The sequence below is a fragment of the Anomalospiza imberbis genome, chromosome 3 (genome assembly GCF_031753505.1).
Source record: "Anomalospiza imberbis isolate Cuckoo-Finch-1a 21T00152 chromosome 3, ASM3175350v1, whole genome shotgun sequence".
NCBI lineage: Eukaryota > Metazoa > Chordata > Aves > Passeriformes > Viduidae > Anomalospiza > Anomalospiza imberbis.
The window spans coordinates 26,171,607-26,190,565 of NC_089683.1; the positions used below are offsets into that span (position 1 = coordinate 26,171,607).

Below are 18,959 nucleotides of genomic sequence, written 5' to 3' on the forward strand. Positions count from 1 at the left end.
ACAAGCTTGAAGTAGTCAAATTTTACCATTTATGGGAAAATAAAATATAAAGTAAGTAATAAGGAATGCCTGGAACTATGTGCCTAAGACTGGCTCATTTGGAAGACATTATCTAAAATGGTATTTATACAAATGCCAACAATTTAGGCTGCAGAAGTGCACCACTGAGCTTTTTCCAAAGTGCACAAAGAAGTTTATAATGAACATACTCACAGGTATGGAAATAGGTACCAAGACTACAACACTTAAAAGCACCATCAACATTTGCCTAATTGGGCTTATTACTCCCACAGATACACAATTTACCGGTCACAGTAATAAACACCATCTGCTCTCTTTAAGTGGCAGCAACCTAACAACTTTTTTCTAACTTGAAGAGTTTGCAATGTAAAAGGAATATCTAAAGAAGTAGTAGTACAGTGGGACTTTCATGCACATCGTCTTACTCTTACTGAACTGAATATGATTTCATATTATGTGAAAGACTGCTCTTTGCCAGATGATACATTTCCCAAGATAAGCTCTAAGTCAACAAGAAACAGGATAAGTTAGGGTTGAATACCCAACTATAAAATAATGTATCTTTCCCATGTATGTAAGTGAACTACTCAAATGTAGCATAAAACACAAATTTCTGATCAGCCAAGGAAATATAACAACAGTTAATTTAGACTCAGTGTGTTAATGGACTGATTTAACATACATGCATATAGTATCTAATTTTGTAGACACCATTGTATTAAATCACAAATGGTTTATGTTAATATAATTAAAAACTCTGTTAGTCAATTTGATTTTGCCTTTTGCTATTAAAGTAATTATATTTACAGCAGCATTTAAGTATCAATTTACATATACTGAGCACTATGCAAACAATTTTATTGTCAAGTCATGTCCATAATCAAAGCAAAGCATTACTTTAAAGTGAATGACATATGCAAACCACATAGCTCTGTGGAAATTAAGCCTGTGAAAGCACTCCAAAATATTTTATGAAACTGTTTCCTTCACCTTCCCCTGCTGCATTTTCTATACTTCTTTTTTTTTTTGTTCTTTGTTACTAAGGGCAAATTCAAGAAGGTAATTTTTTTTCTTTCTTCCATCTCATTATCTTCTACTTCTACTTTACTTAGAGAAGAAAACCAAGTATCCTTCAAGATTTTTTAATGAGGTCTTGGCTGATCTGAGATGGTAATGCAAAGAAATATCTGAAGAGGAGCAAAGCATTCCAAAATAACACTGACAAGGAGGAAACAGTTAACACACTTAATTCCAGGACTCAAACTGCTGAATTCTGTTCCCAAAAGAGCTCAGGTAAGACAACTGTCTGATTTCAACTATAATTCAGATGAAAATGATAAAAATTTAAGAGAACAGATATTGTGCTCTACTTGTCCATTTAGTCAAACGTGACAGGACAGAATACAAAATGGGAAAATGCAGGATAAATACCATTAAGTAAATTGCCATTGTTCATGAGCTGATTCTCTAAAGACATCTCCTGTAACAATCTGTTCAAAGAGCAGACTGCTAACTAAATGAGTAGACTCTTTCTTAATTTTTTTTCTCACTGTGAGGAGCTTATGGGAAGAAAATAGCCAGCATTAACTCCATTATCTGGAAGAGAGCTTTCCATTGATTTATATAGGTAACATACTGGGCTAAGAAAGAACATGTCCATTCTCCAGACTGGAACTGCCCCGACTTGCATTTTAACATGCAGACCAGGGGACCTGCAGAGCCTCCTCCTCCACAGTACACAGGGCTAATTGCAATAGTAGAAATCAATGGAGCTGATACCTGATTTTACATTTAATTTAACTCTGCTGATTGCAAACCCAAATTTAAAATATATAGAGAATAATTCCTCTGTAGTTTGATAGCAATGCAACAGATTTGCTAACTGTAAAGAATCAATCACTGTGCTAAATAAGGATACAACAAACAAGACTTTCCCCCCCTCCCCTTTTTATGTTGGAGAGGGTCCAGAGGAGGCCATGAAGACTGTCAGGGAGCTGGAGCACCTCTCCTCTGAAAAGAGGTGAGAGAGCTAGGGTTGTTCAGCCTAGAGAAGACAGGGCCCTGGTGAGACCTCAGAGCAGCATTCCAGCTCCTGAAGGGACCCTACAAGAGAGATGGAGAGGGACTGTTTACACGGGCACAGAGAGACACAACAAGGTGGGATGGCTTCGAACTGAAAGAGGGTAGATTAAGATGAGATATAAGGAAGAAATTCTTCACTGTGAGAGTGGTGAGGCAATGGAACAGGTTGCCCAGAGAAGCTGTGGATGCCCCATCCCTGGCAGCGTTCGAGGCCAGGCTGGATGGGGACCTGAGCAATCTGATCAAGTATAAAGTGTACCTGCCTGGCAGGTGGGTTGGAACTTTTAAGATCCTTTTCAACACAAACCATTCTATGATCCCATGATTCTATGATTTGTAAATGTTCCTAATTTGCCAAGTTGAAAGCTCATAGCACTCACTATTTGCAATTCAAAATATCTATTCATTCTCTTAAAAAAAAAACAGAAATCACAGAGTTTTATAGCATTTCAGCACCAAAAGAATCCAAAAACCTGAGACTTATTTGTAATACTCTGCTGATGGTATTCCCTTGCAAGCAACATAACTGTGCTTCAAACTTCATTAATGTAACACAGAAAAAAGTACTTGCAGGATAACACCTTGAAAGACCAAGACATATAGTTTGTGACAAATGAGATGGCAAGCATGAGCTGGAGGGCCTGAGTGGCCTTGAATAATGCAGGCTGTAATACCCAACAATCTTGCCACTGCCATACAAAAACTCCTGGGTGAACAAAACTGTGGTTTGGATGCACCTACCTGATAAAATATTAAATGATCTGCTATTTTTTTCACTTGCATCTTTTTTTTTTTCTTAATTCTTGCACCCTAGGCTAAGATCTGATTCACACTTAAAAGAATATTATGGAAGTAATATTGAATTCTCCTCTAACACAAGATTTAGAAACGCCTCAGGTATATTTAATAATCATCTGATTTTAACTTAATACTTATTCCACCATAATTACCTTGCTTTAGCACATCTACAACCTCCAAGAAGGATGAGTATGCTTGAAAAATACATATTAAAAAGAGCCATCAATTTGAAGGCAGTGAATATTTTCAATTCACCTTGTCAAGACAATACCTCCCAGCTCCAGCTGGTCAAGAGAGCTGCTGGGAGTGGTCTCCTGGATGGGTTAAAGTGACACAGTTAGCCATACCCAAATAATAGATTTGGTATCTAGCAAGATGATTCAGGCTTTGAAACTCACTCTCACAGTGGCACCTGACCAAGTTGTGTGACTGGTGTCTATGTGCTGAATTTTAAGCACATCAGTCTCATTTCCACACCCTTCTCTGCCTGGAGCTGCTATTCATCTCCAATTCAACTGCCTCATTCATTCAGTAACTGTGAACTTTGGGATCTCACACACATTTATATTTACAAAAAGTCATAAATTCCAGGTCTGGAGCTCAATGTCTATGCCTTTCAATGAACAGAAGAACAAATTCTAGTCCTCTTGGGAACCTGCATCTTCCAGTATTCTTTCATATTCTTTCAGGAAATCACTGCATTCCAGTGTAACAAATGAGGAAATGTTTTTATTTGCAACCCCCAGCATTTATACTCCCTTTATGTCTGCAAATGCAATAGCTACTGAAATGAACTAAAACAATGACAGCAAATATGTGACAAAACCATGTGAAACAATAAGGAAAATTAACTTCCAACAGACACTGAGGGGAAATCTAAGTGCAGGTTTTTGTGGAACATTATATTCTGTGTAAATCTCGAAAGTGCTTTGAAGCTTTTTTATTTGATAAGGACCATATATGTCTCAAACATTTAGATTATAGCAAAGTAGAGGAAGCAAACTGATATATTCTTAAAGGTAAAAACTAAAAATTTGTTCCATGTGTAATTTACTGGCAATGTTTTCCCACTGTAAATTTACTTACAAAACAAATCTACTCCTCTTAAAACTGAATACACCTGTAAATAATATTGCAACAAAATAAGAACAAACCAGTGCACTTCAACCTGTAGCAACAATTAAATCAATGAACAACTACTCACTCATGTAATCTTCTCCACTTAAAACAATATACAGTGATGCTGACAACCAAGTAAATGCATCCTCACATTGACAGCAATATCTTCAAAATCACAAAGTGATATATATACTTACATCACTAGATTAATATAAGAAACTGCTTTATAAGAAGATTACTTATTTTAAATCAGTGCATAACATCAAATTTCATGTAAAGCATTTAAATTCACAGAGATTTGCCTCAGATGACAATTATCACCCTTGCCATGTCTTCTCTTATGGCATATGGCATTCTGATTTTTTGGTAATTACAACAGAAAATGGGTATTTCTGAGTCTATTGTAGTAGTGGAATTTCCAGACTAAGGTTTGTAAAATGCTTGTAGATGCAGAGTATGGGCATTACATGTTTGGTTATTCTTAGGCCTGTATATCACCCACTTAGAATAATGAAAGCATCTGTCTCATTAATCTTTAGCAAATAGGAAAGAAATGAAGTCCATGCTTGCAAATAAACATGGATGCCCAAATCCTAGAGGGGCTTTCAGCTGATGAATTCCAGTGTCATATCAGTCAAGCCTGGTGAGCCTAGAACTTCACTATTCTCTCAGAAATATCACAGAATATTTATAAGCACGACATGAACAGAGACCTGAACTGGTGGCTCTGAGGAAGTGCATCCTGCAGAGATCCATATGTCTGTGCAGACTCCAGAGACAGGCTAGTGGCAGCAATTTGCAGTCCTTACATTAAAAAAAGAAACAGCCAAGGGATGCAGGACAGAACTTCCAGAGATGAAATGCAGGTCATTTGAGAGCTGAAAGCTGCGACCTGCATGGCAGCAGCCTTTGCCACATCCTCATTATGGCATGTGCATACTCAGAGAGAAGGGGATGCTCTGAGGCAAAGCTACAGTCACAGGCTGAAACGGCAGTGTCAAGAGGAAGAACTGAGGATAGGAAGAGTCTGTACAAAAAAGAAAAACCTCCTTTGAAGTACAAGGGATCTAGCTGTGGATATGCCTAAAAATCAAAGAGATGACATATGCAGGGTATAGAATTATATTTAACTCAATTATTAAATTCAAGAAAAAGATATTTTTAAAATCCAACATTGTAACCAAATAAGGAAAACAAAAACGACCATAAACTATCAGCCTAAAAAAAAACAAAGTACAGTTTACAAAAGCAAGTAAAAGAAAACTTTGAGGAACAACTTGAAGAAGTATTAAAAAAAGAAAAGAAAATACTATTCAGAGATTTGGAAGCCAGACAGAGAGCTAACAGATGTTCAGGCTACAAAAGGAGGATTCAAGAAAGATAAGGTCAGAACACAAAAATAAAATATTTTTTCTCCATCTGGGTTCATAATGGAGGAAACCGTGACAGGTGGTTGGGAGGAAGACAGTGCAATAGAAATTTTCTAAGAATTTCCAAATAAATTACTACAAATCGGAATAAACAATGCATTTCGTGAACAATAAAATAAATACATTAGACAGGTAAAGAGCTGAGAGATGGCTATTTTAAAGGGAAATAATTTCTCAGGCAACTATGAGTGTTCTCTAAAGAACAAACTAGCCTGGACAAGAAAGTAAACTGATAACCAGATAACTGATTTCCAAAAGACCAAAATGACATGGTGTTAGAAGGAAGGACCTCTCATGGAAATAGAAAATGTGTTTTAACACTGGTGAAAATTTGTAGTAAATCGTCAGTATTCACACTGGAAGGAAGTAATTAGTTGAGTCTTTCAGAGATCCAGTAGGAGATTGAAGCCAGAGAAAGCAATAAACAGTGAGAAAACTGACTTTACTAATGATGCAAGGCTAAGTCAAGGTTCTGAAGGGTGGACTGGCTATAAAAAACTACATCTTATGACACTTGGTGATAAAATTACAGCTGAAATACCATGTGAATAAATGTAAAAACATTAAAACACACTCCATCTTTACAAACAAAATTATTTGCTGATTCTAAGTCCTTGGAAATTGTATCAGGAAAAATAACAGCTTATGGGAAAACAGGAGACCCTTGCAAGCAACAGTCTCAGAACCAGCACAAGAAAGCTTTCTCCACAGGAACCCTCCTAATTTGAGTTTTAAGGACTGACCAGAAGATTCACCAGAAGAAACTACCCTGAGCTCAGGACAGCCTTGGCAAGTTGGGGTAATATTCTGGAGAGGTATCTCTGCATACTTTGACTCTGTTCCATTTTGGTTTTAGTCACACTTTCCAGTGTTGGTCACTGCTAGAAGAGCTAAACAACAGCATTAGTCATGCAGGAAATGGATTATAATGTCATTTGCAATATTTTGCAAGAGTTTGAAATAGTCAGAGATAGTGAGGCAAGTATTACTATCTTTTTATAGATCACATGCTATGTTCATTCAGTGTGCTGTCATCAAAACACTATGCAAAAAGTATTAGAAAAAAACGAAACAAAACATACCAGAATTTGATTCATACTGTATTATACTCCAAAATTAATTGTATTTTATGTGAAATTTTATTTTGAGATATAATATTATACTCTAAAACTTTAGGCATACATAATTCTTGTATTTTAGTTTGAACATTAACTGACTGAAATTTATTAAAAATATATTTTTGAACTACACTTTGATCCAAATATAAAGTTCTAAAGATGCAGTTTTGGCAGCGCTCTGCAGTCATATCTAGAAATTCTGTTCAGATGCACGAACAGCAATTTATAACAGTGATGGCAATTAAATAAATTATACTCTTCATTTAAATAAATTATTATCCCTGAAAAATCCATCTATGGCAGCATGTTTTCTACTGCTGTTTAGGAAGAGATATCAATGTGTGGTTTTTATTTCATCCAGACAGAATATGACAAATAAATAAATTCCTTGAGTTTCTTCATACTGCAACATATAAAAATAGGCTGAAGGCCTAGTCATACTCCTCTATTTGTTCACGAATTTTCATATTTTCAGGACTAAGAACTGGATGCAGTGTAATTAATAAGGATGTCGCAGAGTTATTGCTCAACACGATGGTTCTCATGCAACTCACGCTTGGTCTGCTTCAGATGGAAAATCACAAGGAGAGTGAAGAATGGGGTTCTCTCTGTTTTTTCTTACTGATTTACTAAAACCACAGTGATTAATTGTCTGATGTATACTTTATAAGAATTAATCTAAAAAAGGTTATTATTCATCTCTTCCAACCTTGACTTTAAAAGTGAGCACTTTATAGCCTTTTAGTGTAGATTCAGACTTAGTAGCTAATTTGAATGTCGTATAATTGTGAAACAGCCTTTTCAAGTAGTGATATCAATTAAAATCCCTCTTTTACTTTGTCACTGAAAAGCATGAAATTTATTTACAATATGACAGAATTCACCAGGACAGATGGAATAGGTGAAAATGTGTTTGCTATAAGATCAAGGTTCATCTGTAAAATATATTTTTTAATATTTATTAAATATTATTAATATTTAATATTATATTTTAAAAATATTTATTCTATCTTTATAGAGTTGTGAAGAACTTATTGGCTATAGGCATGAGGTAGTTGGCAAACTCCTGAATAATTATTTTTGAGAGGTGGCTATAAAGTGATGAAGAACTATCTATTATTAACATTAAAGCAAACAAATTGGTTTATATAGAATTAGAAGAGATGGAAAAGATAAGAAATCAGTCAAAAAGAAAGTGCATCAGAGATTATTACAGCACAGGATTTATGGAACGTCTTCAGAAAACATGTCAAAATATTCTTTTACTATCACAATTACTGTTAATTTGCACAATCTGAGTCTACTGCATACTTTGGAAAAAATGTATGTCATTTCATAAAATTAATGAAACATTCAGTGCACTCAGTTTCTCCTAATTTTCATATAAATGGTTTCAAAGTGCTCTTGCAAACTGCTAATGACAACTTTCACAACTAATCAATATTTTTTGTTTTACATTAAAGAGGTTTTTAAATACCATTGTCAGTAGAAGCGTATGTACACAAACAAGTCCTTGTATCTTAAATTAACTCCATCAAAGATTCTTTACTGTAACCTCTAATTTTTTATAAGCAGAGCACAGTCCCCATTGACCTGAAAACTAGAAGTAATCAATGTGCCAATGTCTCCAAGCAAAATTTAGTACAGCATCTCTGAAAACAACTCAAGCTCTAAACAGAAACAGTAATTTGTAAGGAACTATAAATACCTTCCCATTCTATACAAAATGGTTCCTTATAACTGAAATTTCCCTGTATTACTGGAAAATACAAGTCAGAAAAAAATTATTGATTAAAAAGATATTGGGTATATTTTCCCTTTTAAGTGTTTTTTTCATAGCTCTTTGACTTAGCTTGTATCACTAACAGATCCGACACGTTCAGTTAATTACTATGAATCCTTACTTGTTTAAACTGTACACATCTAATCAGATCAGTTTCCTTTCAGGTGACAAGGTATTTTTCAACCTCACTATCCCATTTCAAAAAAAAAAAAAAAAAAAAAAAAAAAAGCTCACTACCTATTTAAAGTATGAAACTAGAATACTTGGGACCAACTTCAGAAATAAAGACTTTGCTCTAGCCTTGCCAAACAATTTATTTCTGTTTAAATCCATTTATTGTGTTTTGGAACAGTCAAAATTACCTCATATAGACATATAAAAAGAAGTTATAAATTGCCAGGACTTTGTGAAATATATTACACTGGGGAGCAGTGTCCCAAAGGAAATAGTGTATGAACCATAAACCACAAAATTAACCACTTTAGGGTGACTAAAATATACATTATACATATGCAACACAGGACTGTTCTCCGTGTTTCAAATATTCATGTGCATAAATGAGCATCACAGCTCATTTAATTAAAAATAATTGCAATGCAATGACTATGCTGTCATTTGGATTATGTGTCTGCACAGATTTGAAGAACCCATTTCCATTTCTCCACTCTGGCACAAGTGGGCAGAGGAATTGCTCTCGGTTCCATGGTCAAGCAGCTTCTGCTTGGACTTTGGAAATTATTAAACCACCAAGCAGAGGGGGTTGCACAGGCTGCATATCTGCATGAACACAGCATCAGGAGACACAGCCAGCGCTACAGCTGGACATTGGTTACACCAGCATCGTTACAACTGTTCAGGCAAGGCCTTGGGCCAGTCCATGAGCCCTCTCCAACAGCCTCCAAAGCAGTTCTTGGGATTACACTGGAGTGATTTCCAAGACGCATTTTTTGTGAAGTCATCTTTTTCCAGAGATAGGAGATGCAATGCTAAGGATGTGGCTAGCCTGTACCACCAGGCTGCAGGGCCGGCAGGCACTGGCACTGCTGGATTTGCCACGTCTGCTTTGGTTACAGCTCAAATCCAACAGCAAAATATTTATCATCTCTGCTGTCCTAAAATTTCATCTTGATTAGATTAATGTTGTAAGACTCTGAAAACCCTGTGACATGTTTGCATTAAAACAGAATTTCCTACAAACAGAGTCATACAGTGTTTCAGGTACTGCACATAAATATTAATCAGTTAAATCTCTTTTCTCAGTAACACTGACACAAGACTATTGATTACTATTATAATGCTAAAAGGGAGACGGCATGAATATCTTAGCCTAAAGTACTTTTTGAAAACTCTAAGAAAAGATAACTTTCCAAACAAATGTCATTAAAGTGTTTTGACGGAAGAAGAAGAAAATAGGACCTTCCCCTTTCTACCCAGCTAAGCCAACCACCATGTTACTGGCAACAGCAGACTGAAAAAGCAATTTGAAGTGCATCACCAAACCTAAGGAGTTTTGCACACCCCATTTTACAAATACTTGGTAGTGAAGTACACTATCTTATTAAAAGTAAGGATTATGTGAAATGGAAAATATGCAGTTCAGTACAAAACACAAATAGAGGCAAAGACCAAGGATTCTAAGGGTCAAAAGAATGTTAATTAATGTATTTTGGGAAAAAAAATCAAGAAATATTTCACAATGTCTGAATGATGTTTATTAACTTATTATAAATATCAGAATCAACCTGATAGAAATATTCAGACTATTTGGGAAAACCATGTAGAAGTGTATTTTGTCTACCTGTATGTGCTGGGTACACTCTCAACATACTAATAAAGAAACTTAGAAGCCATGGGATGGAAAATTAGGTTTCTCTCCATGTACTATACCCAGGACAAGACTTCAGGACAAGATAACGTTAAGATTTCGGACTGCCCTATGCCAATATTGAGTCCCTCACTAGAGATTTTGTGTTCTCAAGATCACTTAGGCAAGGAAAAGAGTTACTTTGGTCTGGACTTCCAAGGGAACACAGAGAACTTTAGGCTGCATCAGATTACCGGTGAGAAGTGCTATGAACCCACACTAGGCAATCATGGAAAGGCACAAATGGTACAGGGAAGTACCACAGAAACAGCAGCTGCAGAGCAAACCGCCAGCAGGGTGCGGGTGTAAGGCTGAGCCCAGCACCCATAAAGGTGCTGTATCTAGTGCAGTCTGGCACAGATATCGGCCAGCACTGCACACAGTGCTACTCAAATATCCACCTGAGACAGCCATTCTGGGACACCTCACAGCTCAGGATCATGTGTTGCATCACATCTTTTCTGTATTTAAAAAGGCAAAGAAAATCCAGCATAAACAACTGCTAGATGCACCATGGAAGAAGGTGCTAGTTAGGAGACTGAGGCTTTGTTTACAGTGTTATTAAAAATGTGTTTTAAAAAATTATAAAGTGGAGTAGTTTAATTGCATTTAGCTCTTGTTTGGATATATTTAATCAAAAATTATGTGGTCCTAATTTGAATTAACTTCTGAACCAAATAAATTTAGAACTAATTGGGACACCAAAATTCATTGCACTGAATTGTCCCAAGAATCCCTAAGCAAACAGGCTCCTTTAATGCCAAGTGTAGAAACCTAAATCTTATATGCCTTTTTTTCTTTTAAACACAGGGACATTGAACACCTTATAAACCCTTACTGACACTGAAATCTAGGCTGTCTATTGAGCAGAAGTGATTATTCTGCAGTACTGAGTGACAAATTAACTGTTATTTCAAAGACAAAATATCACCTTTCTACCAGAGCTAAATGGGGAATTTTTCAGCCAGATGGTATAGATTTTGTGAAGTTACACTGTGCAACAGAAAATATATGGGAAAAAATTAATTATAGCAATCACTGCTGTATCAACTTTAGGGTTAGCCAGATTCCTTAACATTTTTTCATATTCACCATATTAACCTCTACCAAATTCAGAAGCATCAAATATTTTGTTTAAATAAATACTTCTTACTTCAGTAAAACAACATAATTACTGAGATGAAGACACTTTAACATAAGGCAAGCATGCTGTGAGGATAACAAGCAATGTTAATGGAACTTTTAGGAAGAAAAATTTATTTGCAGTAAATGAGGAAGCAGAGAGGTACAGCTATGATACTTTAAGCTTAAAAAATACACCATGTCTCTTTCAAGCAGCTCATATCCCATAAAAACCTTATTACCCATACGGCACTCCTTAAAGAGCACAATTTTCATGACCAAGCAAATTATTATAAATGTTTGCTTTCTTTTCTAATAGGTGTTTCATGACACTTAGAGAAAAAATGTTAAACTGCAAGTAGAATCTCCCCCCATGAAGGCTACCATGAAAATGTTTTTAAAAAAACAAATTATCTACGAAGTCGCTTTCTTGCTGCTTACTGACCAAATTTTACACCACTTTGGGAAATTTATTTTTTGTTTCAGTTCTAATTATTTCTAAAAAATTATTCAAAGAAATTTTAAAATTAACTATTCAAAATAAGTAATTTCTGCTTTATAAGAAATTCCTTTTTTTTATTCTCAGTAAAGCAAAAAAATAGTGAAACTCAGTTATTAAATTATGAAGTAGTTTAAAATCCATTACACAGATATTTTAAGAATGTTCATATAATTTGAAAAATAATTTTTCAACAGCTTGAAAAAGCATTTGAAAAATTTCTTTTGTTTAGGTTTATGGTTTTTATTATTCGACATTTTTTGAGATTATGAATTTAAATTACATGTCTGAGGTACTTCCTTAACATCTCTTCTTCTTCTCCAAGAAACAGATGTTTCAACCTATACTTGTTAGAAGCTGTCACAACTCAAATACGACAACAAACGTATTTCAACTACAGTTTTGTTTCTTGTCCTCAGACAACAGTAATGTATTGATATGAATGATGCAATATGTTTTAAAAGCAATCATACAATTAATTAGAAAGATTTTTCAATATTATTAAAAAATAATCTAATTAGTCTGCAAAACAAAAGAAATACTTTTTAGTGATTATCGAGTGCACCATCAGCAATGATACCAAACTGGGAAGTGCAGTTGACTCTCCTGAGGGACAAGTGGCTTGCAGCGGGATCTAGACAGATTGGAACACTGGGATATGATTAATGGCATGAAATTGAACAAGTGAAAATGCCAGATTCTGCACTTGGAATGAAGTAAGACTGGTCACAGGTATAAACTGGGAAAGCAGTGGCTGGAGAGAAGCAAAGCATTGCAGTAAGAGATCTGTGGGTTCTGGTCAGCAGCAGGTTCAGCACCAGTCAGCAGGGTGAGCCTGGGCAGGCAGAAGGGCAGACCATCCTGGGGCGCATCAAACAGCACCAGCAGCCAGTCAGGAAAGGCGACCACCCCTCTGTACTCAGCACTGGTGCAGTGTCACCTTGAGAACTGCCTGCAGTTCTGCGCCTCAATTTAAGAACTATGTGAAGGTCTTAGAATGTGTCCAGAGAAGGGCAACAAAGCTGGTGGCAGGGATGGAAGGTATGTCTTAAAAGGAGCGACTGAGGTCTTTGGGCTTGTCAAGCTTGGAGGAAAGGAAGCTGAAGAGTGACCTCATTGCTGTGCACAGATTACACATGAGATGAATTAGAGAGGGAGGTGCTGAGCTCTTCTCCCTGGTATCCAGTAACAGGACCCATGGGAAAGATTCAAAGCTGTGCCACAGGAGATTTAGACTAGACATCAGGCAGCATTTCTTTACCGAGAGGGGGGTCAGGCAATGGAACAGTGCAGGAGCTTGATGCCCCAAAGCATCAGATCCTTCTGAAAACTGTTCAGAACAGCTGGACATGCTGTCCAGTATAATGTTAATTCATTAAACCTTTCCTTCTTTGTATGAAGGAATATTTTCAATAACTTTTTGAGCATTCTTGACAAGCATGTTTAACCAGATACCATATAATACAAAAGCAAGTAATTTGAGAAGGAACTATTTTATTGTAATGCAAACGATTATCATAGAATTATAGAATCAGTTAGATTGGAAATTACCTCCACAGTCATCGAGTCCAACCTTTTACCTAACACTGCCATGCCAAATTGACCACAGCACTAAATGCCATGCCTAATCATTTATTGAAGACTTCCAAGGATACTGACACCACCTGGACAGGCAGTTCCAATGCTTAAGAACCCTTTCTGTGAAATTCTTCCTGATGCTGAACCTGAACTTCCCCTGGCACAGCTTGAGGACATTTCCTCTTGTCCTGTTTTTGGTTGCTAAGGGAAGAGGCTGACCCTTACCTGTGAGGGGCCCAGAGCCAGACACAGTACTTGAGGTGCAGCCCCACCAGTGTCAAGTACAGACAGAAAATTATTTTAATACAGCAATACAAGATAAAGTACCATCATATAAATGTTCATAAAACAGACATTTAGTTGTTCATGGCCATTAAAATGAATTCATGTTCAATATCTTTCGTAAGAGATCTTGAAATCAAGAGGACTTCTGTAATAGGAGAGATTCTTGTAAAAGAATACAAGCTGCTTATGTGCTCTTTTTGCCAAGAATTTCATTTTCTCCTTCAGCCCAATGCTACACTAAAACCTGTGCTATCTCCAAACACCAAACAGTTGCTACCAACCAGTTCTTCAGGTCATGCCACTGAATGGTCTTGCTGATTTACACAGCAGAATTTGGTTCCTTCTACACCTGCTCCCCACTGCCTCAGCGGCCTTAGGGAAACTGTCACTGGTGAAATCCATCATGCATTACAAATCCACCATGGGGTAGGAGAAGACTGAGCAGTAACCTCTGCCTATCCTCCAACTAAGCCCTCAGCAACAAGAGTCCTGGCAGAATGAGAGTCATGATGCACTAATACTCAATCTCAACTAACACAGAGGGCGTGTAGTCAGCACAGAGTAAGCTATTATTACTACTATTACCTCTAATAATTCTATAATTTAAATAAGTGTTTTAAACAATTTCAAATTGTATTTCCGTAATATTTCCTGGGAAAGGCATGTTCAGGAACATTACATACAAATTTATACACAGAGCTTGAGCTAAAGATTTGTTTAGATACTCGGCACTACATGGGGTCTTCCTCGGTGCCACTTACAATCCAAAGGCACTGCCTGCCAAAAGCACCAGTTTTCTGCTTTCTCTGTGAATCTACATTTAAGGCTATGACCTAATTCTAAAACTGCAGTATAATCTAAATCATGTCACAGCTGCATTTCTACGGTCACAAGAAAGATGCTGAGAAGGCCAAGGGCAAGGTTTGATGCTTCACCAGCCTGAGCTCTCTGGGGCAAGGCATGCACATAGAGGGCTGTTATGTAGCCTAGAAGACTTCTACCCTGTATAGGATCATCTCCTACTTCTCCTCTGCCATTTGCTACTCACAACCAACAGTACCACCACCAAGTGATCATCAGAGTTTAGAATGGAAACTGCAAAACAAGTCAATCAACAGGTTCCTCATCCAGTATACTGTTACAAATGGATTCACAAGAAAATTACAATTCTCTGCTGTAACAAAGTGCACATGCACACATAGCAACTAACAGAGATAACAACTGTAGAAATTAACTTAATTTTAAAACATGCCGCTTTAAATACGGGACCTAGTGATATGTAAATATTGGAAAAAATATGTATCAGTGTTCAATTTTCACACAGCAAAAGAGTTACTGGAAATAATTTCATAAACTGTTTGAAAGCATTAATCTATTTTTTTAATCTGAAGAAGCATTTTCCTTTTTCATGTATGATAACTCTAGATAATAAAAGACACAGAAGTAATTTAAAGTCACAGAAGGCATTTAATCTGATGGAAACTGGTCAGTTTTATGGAATTTTCACAAAACACAAGCTCAAGAAATCTTTCAGCATTTCTTGAATTGAAAACTAAAAGAAGGTAAATTTTAGTGAAATTCTGTCCTGTTTCCAAGTAAAAAAACAAGTCAGGAAACATTGGACAATTTAACAGCATGGCCAGTTTGGCTCAAGTGCCTGGCAATATCCTCTAGCACTTATTTATATAACAGACTAATTATGGCTGAAGAGACAATTCTTACTGTTGGGGCTTAAATGAGTCTTTAAGTTATTCCGGAGTCCAATGGCATATTCTCATGCTCAAACATGCTCATATCCCAATCTTTTAGAAATCAAAGAATACTAGACTTCTCTTTGGTATGGGTTCAGCAGCTTTTTCCTCATTATATCAAGAACCACCCAGGCAAAACTCATGCATCTTTTCAAGCTGCCTTTGTTTGATATGTTCACAAAGAAATAAACGTAAGGTCTGAATTACTGCATAATCTGATATTACCTGCTGTTAATAAGTATAAAAAATTATCAATATTTAAAATATTAAAATTAATAAATAATAAATGCTGGCATAGTATGCATTAAAAAGACACTTTTCAGATTTTGATTAATGACTGTCAATTATTGTGCCTATCAGGAACTAGCATTTCTTAATATCTAAAAAACTCACCACCTCTTCTTCTGACCAACCTATATACTAATCTCAATACATGGCTAATGGATCTCATGTTCCACAACACAAAGCTTGGTAAAAAAAAATAAAACACAACTTCCAAAACACCCAACAAGAAGTCATGGAGTCTAACAATTTAATGAAGAACACTTTTTCAAAAACTATACATTAGCTATTTACTGCTTGATAGACATGCTTTTAATTAATAACTATTATAAATAATACTTTATCACTATTATAATATTATGATTATGAATTATGAAATTATTTCAATACATAAAATATAATTATAATATTATAATAACTATTATAAATAATAATTTAGCACAAAAAAAGCTCTTAGTATATCTTCAGCCAATACTGATGTCAAGATTTTGAGCATTTTCTAGACATGTGCACTGTTATTAATTTAAAGCAATCAACAGAAGGAAAGCATGAAGTCAGGCAGGTCTTCATTTAAACAATATTTTTAACAAAAATTTGGGTTTTCCAAGCTGTTTAGAGTTTCTTTCCCAAACAGAGTAAAAAACAGCTGTCTCTGCCAATTAGGCAATATGATTGATGGGTAGTCACTCATACATAGTCCTAGAAACGATCACCAGCTGTGCAAAACCCCTCACACTAGTAAGTGGAACAATCTCTGTACAAAATAAATATTTTAAGAAAACCTTCTCAAATTGATCTGCTGGTTGCCATGAAATAATTCTACTCTGATTCATTAATAATTGTATGGAATGTCTCAGTATCTATAAAGAGTACTTGTAACATATTCACCTGTCATTTGAGACTTTCCTATGACCAAACAGGTTGGTGTGTGCAGAGTGCCTCACACTTCAGCTGAAAAAAACAATTATCTTGATTTCATTTAATAAAACATACTGATAAGTGAATGACTGCTAAAAGCATACTCGGTGGCTAATCAGGAGTGCAATATACAGTCATGTTTTCCTAGCTGGACATAATTGTGCTTTGTTTACTTTCACTTGTTAATAATGATAAATTTCACAAAAGTTACCTTTACAAGAAACAATCTTAGAGGCTATTAAGCAAGTGGCAGTCATCAGAATTACGTACTTGTTTTTCTGAAAATGCCCAAAATGTTTTAAAAATGCTCATAAATTTATTTTCTTCTAGGAATCTGAAACAAGCAAAAAGGAAAAGAATCTGTAGAATGAAAACAAAAAAAAGCCACCCTCAACTGGCCTGTTGAATTGAACTTAAAAGGTCTAATTCTGACAGGAAATACCCTTTGCTATGCTGTCATTATAGTAACACTCAAAGTGCTGATTGCATGGCTCTGCATTAGCAGTGTCACTGTACACTCACTGTGTGTGTGAGCATCATTATGGCTAAGAGGAAAAGCTATTTCCATCAGCTGGAAAACAAATTACTGATACAGAAGGTCGCTACTAAGTATAGCAGGAGTATTTTTATGTTGCTGATCTTCTACAGAGAAACCAACACGATCCAGTGGAAAAGCCTCAGCTATATTGTGAATTAGTAATTGACAAGAAGCTATGTTAAATACTTCACAACATCTGAGAATTTAGTCTAAAAATCATTTTTTTAACATACAACAATACAAAAATATATAATGTGCATCTCAAACTTGCCAGTTCAATGCTGTTTATTCTACTGTAAAACTGCCTTAATATGAGATAAGGCAGATAGATTTCTCTGTGGTAAGGTAGACACAGAAGAGCAGACACTATGTTGCATTGATATTCTATCCAAGTAACATGAAAATCAGTTTTCATAGAAGGTCTTCCAAGTAAGCCTAATTATGAACATGTAGGGATCACCTCCACTGTTTCTTTACGAGCAATCTACTTTCCATATTTTTCCCTCAATCAGCTGCACAGGGCTACCTACAGAGTTAGCAGCAGGTAGCAAAAAATTGACAAGATGAAGAATGCATTTGCTAACAGGGAATTTACATACCCACAGCTCATACATCATCACAGCTTACCCAGGCTTTAATGACTCCTCTGAACTGACAAGATGAGGATGCTCACACTCTGTGGGACTAATCAGAAACAGCAAAATGCTTCAGTGACCACAATTCAACTGAAAGTTGCTTAAGTGGTTTACTTGCCTTAAAGACAAATGGCAGGTTTAGCTTGGTTTCTCTCAATTATAACACCCACTGAAACAAACACTGTTAAGAAAGCATTGAAGGTATGAGGAATTAAAATTTAAAAAAAAAATCTGGAAAATAATTCTAAAGTTTATACAGATGGATTAAATATTACAGAACTAACTATTATGTAGAAATGTCCTGCTGTTGTATTCATCTTCCTGTAATAACAAGAGATCATTATACAAGATGGAAATTTCTGTGATATGACATAATGTGACAGACTACTCATCAACAAATCTTTCTAGGCTCAAAATGGAATGAGGACAGTTCATTCTTGCTCTATCAGTTGAACATATCAAGTGCTGAAAATTGTATCTTTATTTCTCCAAAATCAAAGTCTATCTCATTTGCTATAATCAAGCAGAGAATAAAAAGTATGTCAAGTTATAAGACGTTCAGATAAATATATTACGAAAAGATATATTACTTTCAAGGTTAGTAACTACTCAGTGGATTAGTCTGCTTGGGAGAAAATTATTTTAGCGTGGTTTTAAAAGCAGGACTCACAATCTGTGAGACCAAGAGTCATGAAACTACCCAGAGGATAAGAAATTCCTGATAATGGCTTCTATCCACTAAGTATAATATTTCTTTAGCAACACCATCATTTCATCTTTGATCTATCCTACTTAGAAAGGCAGGAACTTTTAAGTCACCAAATCTTTATGGGGCACTGAAATGGACAGGCAATTTTTGGCTGACCTCAGTTTCAGAAGGCACACAGGCTAAACCCCTTCAGATGCTTCTTGAACAGACATCAGTGCAAACTGCAGGTGCAGTTCAGAAGTGACATACGGCCTCTTTATTATTTCCACAAATATGGTGCTACTGCAACAATAAATCTTTAACAGACATTGCCAACTCTGTATGAGGTCTTAAACATATTGATGTTTATAAATCTGCAAGATTTGATTGAAATAAATATACCACTGCTCTAATCTCCAACCCACAAATTACTTTCCATTGAAGCAAT

General features: G+C 35.8%; 1 protein-coding gene and 1 long non-coding RNA gene across 19 annotated transcripts in view; both read right to left on the reverse strand.

Annotated features, from left to right (window-relative positions):
• KHDRBS2 (KH RNA binding domain containing, signal transduction associated 2) overlaps positions 1-18,959 on the reverse strand; it is a 333,019-nt gene that overhangs the window by 238,514 nt on the left and 75,546 nt on the right. The gene's annotated exons all lie outside the window — the stretch shown is intronic.
• LOC137472026 (uncharacterized) lies at positions 8,666-10,055 on the reverse strand. Its single transcript, XR_010997981.1, has 2 exons — positions 9,387-10,055; positions 8,666-9,349 (listed from the first exon to the last, which is right to left on the reverse strand). It is a non-coding gene; the product is annotated as an uncharacterized lncRNA (long non-coding RNA).